This window comes from Cebus imitator, unplaced genomic scaffold (genome assembly GCF_001604975.1).
Source record: "Cebus imitator isolate Cc_AM_T3 unplaced genomic scaffold, Cebus_imitator-1.0 Scaffold336, whole genome shotgun sequence".
Taxonomy (NCBI): domain Eukaryota; kingdom Metazoa; phylum Chordata; class Mammalia; order Primates; family Cebidae; genus Cebus; species Cebus imitator.
The window spans coordinates 2,003,850-2,012,638 of record NW_016107651.1 but is presented as its reverse complement, the minus strand read 5'-3'; positions in this window follow the sequence as shown (position 1 = coordinate 2,012,638).

Here is an 8,789-nt window from a genome sequence, read left to right as displayed (position 1 = left end):
CATGATCTTGGCTCACTGCAAGCTCTGCCTCATGGGTTCTAGCTATTCTCCTTCCTCAACCTCCCAAGTAGCTGAGATTAGAGTGCATGCCATCATACCCAGCTAGTTTTTGTATTTTTAATAGAGATGGGGTTTTACTATGTTGGCCAGGCTGGTCTCAAATTTGTGACCTCAGGTAATCCACCTGTCTCAGCCTCCCAAAATGCTGGGATTACAGGTGTGAGTCATCACACCTGGCTGATAATGCCATGTCTTAAGTAAGATCTTGACTGAAGCAAATTCAAGCAAAGGAATATTCATAAAGACTTTTTAAGTATCCTTCCCATCATCATGATTACTAACAATAAGGGCTAAAACATTGTACACAAAAATGTTGGCAATGATCATCATTGGGTGGTGGGTGATTGAGTTTTGATACACCATTTTATTGTACTATATAAGTTTTTATTATCTTAAAATATAAATTTAAAAAATTATTTTTGAAAAACAATCTTTAGTTGCCCTGAAAACAAACAAGACACAACAAAATAGGAGTTATTATAGGAAGGCATTGCCCACATCTTTTAATTGTGGCTTATATTTGCTAATTTTCAAAGCACTATGAGAACATTTTCATTTACTGAAATTTACAAGAAGGGTTTTCAAAATATAAGATACAAACTTTCCCAGAATTTTTGTAAAATTCTGTGTGGTACTCATGAGGGATACTCATCAACACACTGGTATTATTCCTGCATGTAGTGCTATTTTACTTCAACATTCCTTTTAATTAGAGATAGACATATTAATTGACTTGGACATTTGAAAGGAAGCACAGATTATATATATTCCTATTAAGCAGAATCCTTAAAAAGCTTGTGCTTTTTAAAATGTTCTCCAGATTCTTTTGTCTACTGCCATGTGAGCAGTGATGTTCCAGATAGTGAAGGCTTCCAGCTTCTGTTCCAGATTAAAGACGATATAGGCTGTATTCATTTTTTAGGGCAGCCATAACAAACAACCACAAATATTTGGTTTAGAAAAGCAGAAATTTATTATCTCACTGTTCTGGAGTCAAAATCAAGGTTCCAACAAACTATTCTTCCTCTGAAGGCTCTAGGGGAGACTCCTTGCCTCTTCCAGTTTCTGGTAGCCCCTCTCATTCTTCGGCATATAGATGCATTATTCCAATATAGCCTTCGTCTTCACATTGTCTCCTATATATGTCTTTTTACATACTTCTCTGTCTCTTTTAAGGACACTCTCATTGGATTTAAGGCCCATCCTAATCCCGTATGATCTCACATCAATCCTTACTTTACTTATATCTACAAATAACATATTTTCAAATAAGTAACCTTCTAAAGTTCCAAATGAATGCAAATTTGGGGGAAATACTATTCAACCCACTACACAGCACACATAGTGTAAGAAAGAAATAAAATGTGTTGTTCTAAACCACTGAGCATTTGGGATTACTTGTGTTTGCAGAAAAACCTAAACCATTCTGAGTTCTATCCCCCTTTTCAGAAAGAAAGTTTCTAAATGGGATTAATGAATGTTCTTTTAAATGTAGATTCTTGGAGGGTGTAAGTTAACAATGCTATCTATAATATTAATTGCATCTGCTATCATTGAACAACTTTTACATTAAACAATATTAACTGCCTTTGATATTAGTACAATTAATCAGTGTTCACACAGAAAGAAATTGTAGAGCTTGTTCCCATACAGAACCCATTTGAACATTTTAACGTATTTAACCAGCAAATTAATTAAATGAAATTTTACTCAAATATCACATGTACATGTGTGTGCGTGTGCGTGTGTGTGTGTGCGTGTGTGTGTGTGTGTGTGTGATGGAGAATGAGGTGTATTATATAGCAAAGGGGAAACAAGCTATCATCTGTTTAGTATCCATTAAGTACCTAGCATTATTATAGAGCCTTCTCACATATTTTATCTCATTTTGTTCTCCTAACATAGCTGTTAAATATTGTAATTCCTATTTTATACATGATGAAACTGCAGCTCAGAGAGTTTAGGTAATTTGGTCAAGGCTATAAAGCCAGCAAGAAACAAAGTCTGAATTCTAATCTAAGATTGCTGGTTAACAGAGACCATTTTCTTTCTATTATACTGCAAGTCTAATAGAATGAACTAAGTTGATTAAATGACTTTCAGGACTAGTTGAATCTTTTGCAACTGATAGAGATATTTATAGACACACCTAGAACAACTAGCCCAACTTAGAAGCTATCCCATCCTCTTTGCAGATGAACTTGACTTTGTTTTATAAATGTATGAGATTGCTTTCTAAAGGACAGAAGGTTGGCTAAAGTAAAATGTATTTGTGTCATTTGACTCTAAGCATAGTGGCCCATCAGCAAAAGGGAAGAATTAAAATAGTGGCATGAATATGAAGCTACTTTGATTATTGGTTATTGACCTTAAAGTCTAATTGTACTATACTTTCTTTAACAAGGTAAGGAAGAACTTATTTCAGTGTCTCAGTAGGAATTTCCACTGAAGAACCAATATCAGAACAATAAAAATTGTGTACAAAATATCTTATTTGTCAGAGATCAAAGCATTCATTATGTCCATAAAGCAGAGGAAATTACAAATGGATAATGCTAAGTAATTCATGGACTCTTGACTCCAAATGCTTAGGACTTAAACGCAAAGAATACATAAATAATTTTCTGTTACAAAAGACAGATATGACATTTATTTTTAGTGTTGGTATAAAAATTCTAAATGAGTTACCCACATTTAGATACAAGTCTACTATTTAAGAAGGTATTTTGTGAAATCTTTTTTCTGGGGGGGTGCCAAGACAGAGGTTTATTTTATTTATTTATTTTATTGCATTTTAGGTTTTGGGGCACATGTGAAGAACAGGCAAGACTGTTGCATAGGTACACACATGGCAGTGTGATTTGCTGCCTTCCTCCCCTTCACCTATACCTGGCATTTCTCCCCATGCCCTCTCTCCCCAACCCTCACTGTACCTCTCCTAGTTCCCCCCAACAGACCCCAGTGTGTGATGCTCCCCTCCCTGTGTCCATGTGTTCTCATTGTTCAACACCCACCTGTGAGTGAGAACATGCGGTGTTTGATTTTCTGTTGTGTCAGTTTGCTGAAATGATGGTTTCCAGGTTCATCCGTGTGCCTACAAAGGACATGAACTCATAGTTTCTTATGGCTGCATAGTATTCCATGGTGTATATGTGCCACATTTTCCCTGTCCAGTCTATCACCAATGGGCATTTGTGTTAGTTCCAGGTCTTTGCTATGGTAAACAGTGCTGCAATGAACATTCGTGGGCATGTGTCCTTATAATAGAACGATTTATAATCCTTTGGATATATACCCAGTAATGGGATTGCTGGGTCAAATGGAATTTTTATTTCTAGGTCCTTGAGAAATCGCCACACTGTCTTCCACAATGTTTGAACTAATTTATACTCCCACCAACAGTGTAAAAGTGTTCCTATTTCTTCACGTCTTCTCCAGCATCTGTTGTCTCCAGATTTTTTAATGATTGCCATTCTAACTGGCGTGAGATGGTATCTCAATGTAGTTTTGATTTGCATTTCTCTAATGACCAGTGATGATGAGCATTTTTTCATGTTTGTTGGCCTCATGTATGCCTTCTTTTGTGAAATGTCTGTTCATATCCTTTGCCCACTTTTGAATGGGCTGGTTTGTTTTTTGCTTGTAAATCTGTTTTAGTTCTTTGTAGATTCTGGATATTAGCCCTTTGCCAGATGGGTAGATTGCAAAAAATTTTTTCCCATTCTGTTGGTTGCTGATTCACTCTAATGATGGTTTCTTTTGCTGTGCAGAAGCTGTGGAGTTTGATTAGGTCCCATTTGTCTATTTTGGGTTTTGTTGCCAATGCTTTTAGTGTTTTAGTCCTGAAGTCCTTGCCTATGCCTATGTCCTGAATGGTTTTGCCTAGATTTTCTTCCAGGGTTTTTATGGTGTTAGGTCTTATGTTTAAGTCTTTAATCCACCTGGAGTTAATTTTAGTGTAAGGTGTCAGGGAGGGATCCAGTTTCTGCTTTCTGCCCATGGCTAGCCAGTTTTCCCAACACCATTTATTAAACAGGGAATCCTTTCCCCATTGCTTATGAGATTCACAGAGTCAAGTCTGTTCTCATTTATACTATATGCTAACCATATTTATTAGATCTGTATGCAACATGTTATAATTTTTAGTTCCCATGCTTTAAAATTAAGCTAATATAATAGTAATTCTGTTATTACTTCCAATATTTCTTAATACTTGAAGCTTCTTTGGATGCAAGTTCTATTTCAAAGTCAGTTTATTCAAAAAATTTTACTTGAGTTGTCATAAGTTGTAATCTTAAAATGGAAATTCTTCTTAGATGAAAGTTTAGAAAACTACAATCCACAGACACCTATTATACAAGAGGCAAATTCATTCTCCTCAACAATTTTAGAATACCAAAGCTCTTTACTCTTAAGGAGCGAAAAATGAATAGAAAGTTATATACACAAACAAATCCATTGAAATGTGGGTGAAGGACATGAACAGACGCTTTTCAAAAGAAGACATATATGAGGCCAATATACATGATAAAACGCTCATCATCACTGGTCATTAGAGAAATGCAAATCAAAACCACACTGAGATACCATTTCACACCAGTCAGAATGGCAATCCTTAAAAAATCTGGAGACAACAGATGCTGGAGAGGATGTGGAGAAATAGGAACACTTTTACACTGTTGGTTGGAGTGTAAATTAATTCAACCATTGTGGAAGACAGTGTGGCGATTCCTCAAAGACCTAGAAATAGAAATTCCATTTGATCCAGCAATCCCATTACTGGGTATATATCCAAAGGCTTATAAATTATTCTATTATAAAGACACATGCTCACATATGTTCATTGTGGCACCGTTTACGATAGCAAAGAGCTGGAACCCACACAAATGTCCATCAATAATGATAGACTGGACAAGGAAAATGTGGCACATATACACCATGGAATACTATGCAGCCATAAAAAAGGATGAGTTTGTGTCCTTTGTAGGGACATGGATGAATCTGGAAACCATCATTCTCAGCAAACTGACACAAGAACAGAAAATCAAATACTACATGTTTTCACTCATAGGCAGGTATTGAACAATGAGAACACATGGACACTGGGAGGGGAGCATCACATGCTGTTGGGGGGAATAGGGGAGGGACAATGGGGGGTAGGGAAGTTGGGGAAGGATAACATGGGGAGAAATGTCAGATATAGGTGACGGAGGATGGAGGCAGCAAACCACATTGCCATGTATGTACCTGTGCGACAATCATGCATGTTCTGCACATGTGCCCCAGAAACTAAAGTGCAGTAACTATATATATATATATATATATATATATATATATATATGAGCTTTATATCGGAAGAAAGTGTCCAATGACACATCAAAAGGAATGCAGTGGGTGAGACAAATGTTTCCATGCATTAAGAAGTTACAGATAGTTTTGTGTGATGATGTTTTAAGTTATATCTAATGAAAACAGTCATAACTGGAACTATAGAAATAAAATCAATTAAGATTTTTCTACTTAAATCTAAACATTGAAGAGTTTAAGGAAAAGAATATGCAATGCTTACCTACAAGGGTTGAACAATCTATAATTACAAATTTTCCTGACCACATAATGTGGTTTAGCCTAACAAAAATTATTATGCTTGTTGTCTTTAAAAAGTTCCAAGTTGAACCAATATTTCAGAAATATTTATGTTTATTGATTCAACAATATTCAACAAATGTGTCTGGGCTCCTACCATGTGATAAGCCCCATTCTAGAGTCTAGGAATGAAGTAATGAGTAAAAGAGATAAAAAAAAAAAAATTGTGCCTCACAGAACTTAAAATATAGTGACAAAATATTTTACATAAATGAATATGTAAAATATACATTATGGTAAATGGAAAGCAGTGAAGTGGAGAAAACTTAAGGAAGACAATAAGAAGTGCTGGGGTAGAAGCAACATTTTAAGTGGGGAAGTCAAGAAATCTTTGAAGAAACCATGGCATTGGTAATAAGACTTGATGAATGTGGAGGAATGAAACCAACATGATTTTAGGGTGAAAGAGAGTTACCAGTGGAAATAACAAGTGCAAAGACCCAGAGGTGGGAATATGCCGGGTATATTTCAGGACAGAAAGGAAGCCAGTGTGGCTGGAACACCATGTAATGGGCCTTACAGGCAATGAAGTATTAGACTTTGCACAGAGCGGGCACAACTGATATCTGAAAAGAATATTCTCGTACCCAGAGTAAAACAACTATTATAGTAATTGGCCATCTGACAAAATGCTACCTCAACCAAGTTTTGTTTCTTTACCTATTTGGACTTATTTATAAGATAAATGGAAAAGGTGAGTGCACAAATAAAATGGGGAAGAATACTAAACTGAGAATTTTCCACACTTTTACTAATCACAACCAAGAAATAAAACAGACATATGAAACATTTTCTAAACAGACAGATTTATATTGCAAATTACCTAATAAAAAGAATACAGTAATTTAAAGCAAAATATGACCACAAGAGGGAAGTCATGGTTTCTAGTCTACTTTACATTTTTTATATTTATAACATAAAAAGAATGACCATACAAGTGGGTTCAACCCTCCACATATTTGATCTATGGTATTTTGCTATATTTTTATTCAAAGCATACCTTATCTGAAACATTATTGCCAGTTTTAATCAGTGTAAATTTTGCCTCATATCTGTCAGTTTATAAAATTTTTGTTCTTTATGCTGAGAAATTTTGAGAGAGAAATATAATTATGTTCAACACAGATGATATGCCATTTACCATTAGATACAATTCATCCAATGGAAGTGAAAGGATGGCTGTTTCTATAGCTGTCCTTTCTATTTTTTTCTCCAAATCAATAGGTCATTTCGGTTTCACAGTGCTGGTAAAGACATACCTGAGGCTGGGCAATTTACAAAATAAAGAGGTTTAACAGACTTACATTTCTACATGGCTGGGGAGGCCTCACAATCATGGTGGAAGGCAAGAAGGACAAGTCACATCTTACGTGGTTGGTGGCAGGCAAAGAGAGAGAGCTTGTGCAGGGAAACTCCCACTTTTAAAACCATCAGATCTCATGAGACTTATTCACTATCATGAGAACAGCACAGGAAAAAACTACCCCTATGATTCAGTTATCTTCCACTGGGTCCCTCCCACAATATGTGGGAATTTTGGGAGCCAGAAGATGAGATTTGGGTGGGGCCACAGCACCAGACAGGATCATTCCACTTTTGGTCCCTCTCAAATCTCAGGCCCTCACATTTCAAAACCAATCATGCCGCTTAACAGTCCACCAAAGTCTTAACTAATTTAAGCATTAACTTGAGAGTCTACTGTCCAACATCTCATCTGAGACAGAGCAAGTCCCTTCCCCACATGATCCTGTAAAATCAAAAGCAAGTTAGCTACTTCCTAGATACAATGGGGCTCAGGCATTGGGTAAATATAGCTATTCCAAACAGGAGAAATTGGCCAAAACAAATGGGTTACAGGACCCGTGCAAGTCTAAAATTCAGCAAGGCAGTAAAATCTTAAAGCTCCAAAATAATCTCCTTTGACTCTACATCTCACAGCCAATTCATGCTGATGCCATAGGTGGGCTCCCACTGTCTTGGGTTGCTCTGTCTCTGTGGTTTTGCAGGTTACGGCCTCCATCCTAGCTGCCTTCATGTGCTGGTACTGAATGTCTGTGGCTTTCGCAGGGATACAGTGCAAGCTGTTAGTGGATCTACCATTCTAGGGTCTGGAGGATGGTGGCTATCTTCTCATAGCTCCACTAGGCAGTGCCCCAACAGGGACTCTGTGTGGGATTCTGACCCAACATTTTCCTTCTGAACTGCCCTAGCAGTGCTTCTCCATGAGAACCCCACCCTTGTAGCAAACTTCTGCCTGAGCATCCATGTGTTTCCATACATCTTCTGAAATCTACACAGGGGTTCCCAATTCCCAGTTCTTGACTTTGGTATACCTGCAGGCTCAACACCATGTAGAAGCTGCCAAGGTTTGAGTTGTGCACCCTCTAAAGCCACAGCCTAGCTCTACATTGGCCCCTTTCAGCCACGGCTGGAGCAGCTGGGACAAAGGGCACCAATTTTTCTAGGCTGCACACAGCACAGGGATAATGGGGCCAGCCCACTAAACCACGTTTTCCTCCTAGGCCTCCAAATCTGTGATAAGAGGGGTTGCCACAAAGACCTTTGATATGCCCAAAAGAGATTTTCCCCATTGTCTTAGAGATTTTTATTCGGCTCCTCATTACTTATGAAAATTTCTGCGGCCCACTTGAATTTCTCCTCAGAAAATGGGATTTTCTTTTCTATGACATTGTCAGGCTGCAAATTTTCCAAACTTTTATGTTGTTTCCCTTATTAAACTGAATGCTTTTAAGAGTTCCCAAGTCATATCTTCAATGCTTTGCTGCTTAGAAATGTTTTCCACCAGATACCCTAAACCATTGTTTTCAATTTCAAACTTGTACACATCTCTAGGGCTGGAGGAAAATGCTGCCAGTCTCCTTGCTGAAACATAACAAGAGACCTTTTCTCCAGTTCCCAACAAGTTCCTCTAGTCCATCTGAGACCACCTCAGCCTAGATTTCATTGTCCATATCATTATCAGCATTTGGTCAAAGCCATTCAACAAATCTCTAGCTAGCTCCAAATTTTCCAACATTTTCCTGTCTTCTTCTGAGCCCTCCAAACTGTTCCAACCTCTGCCT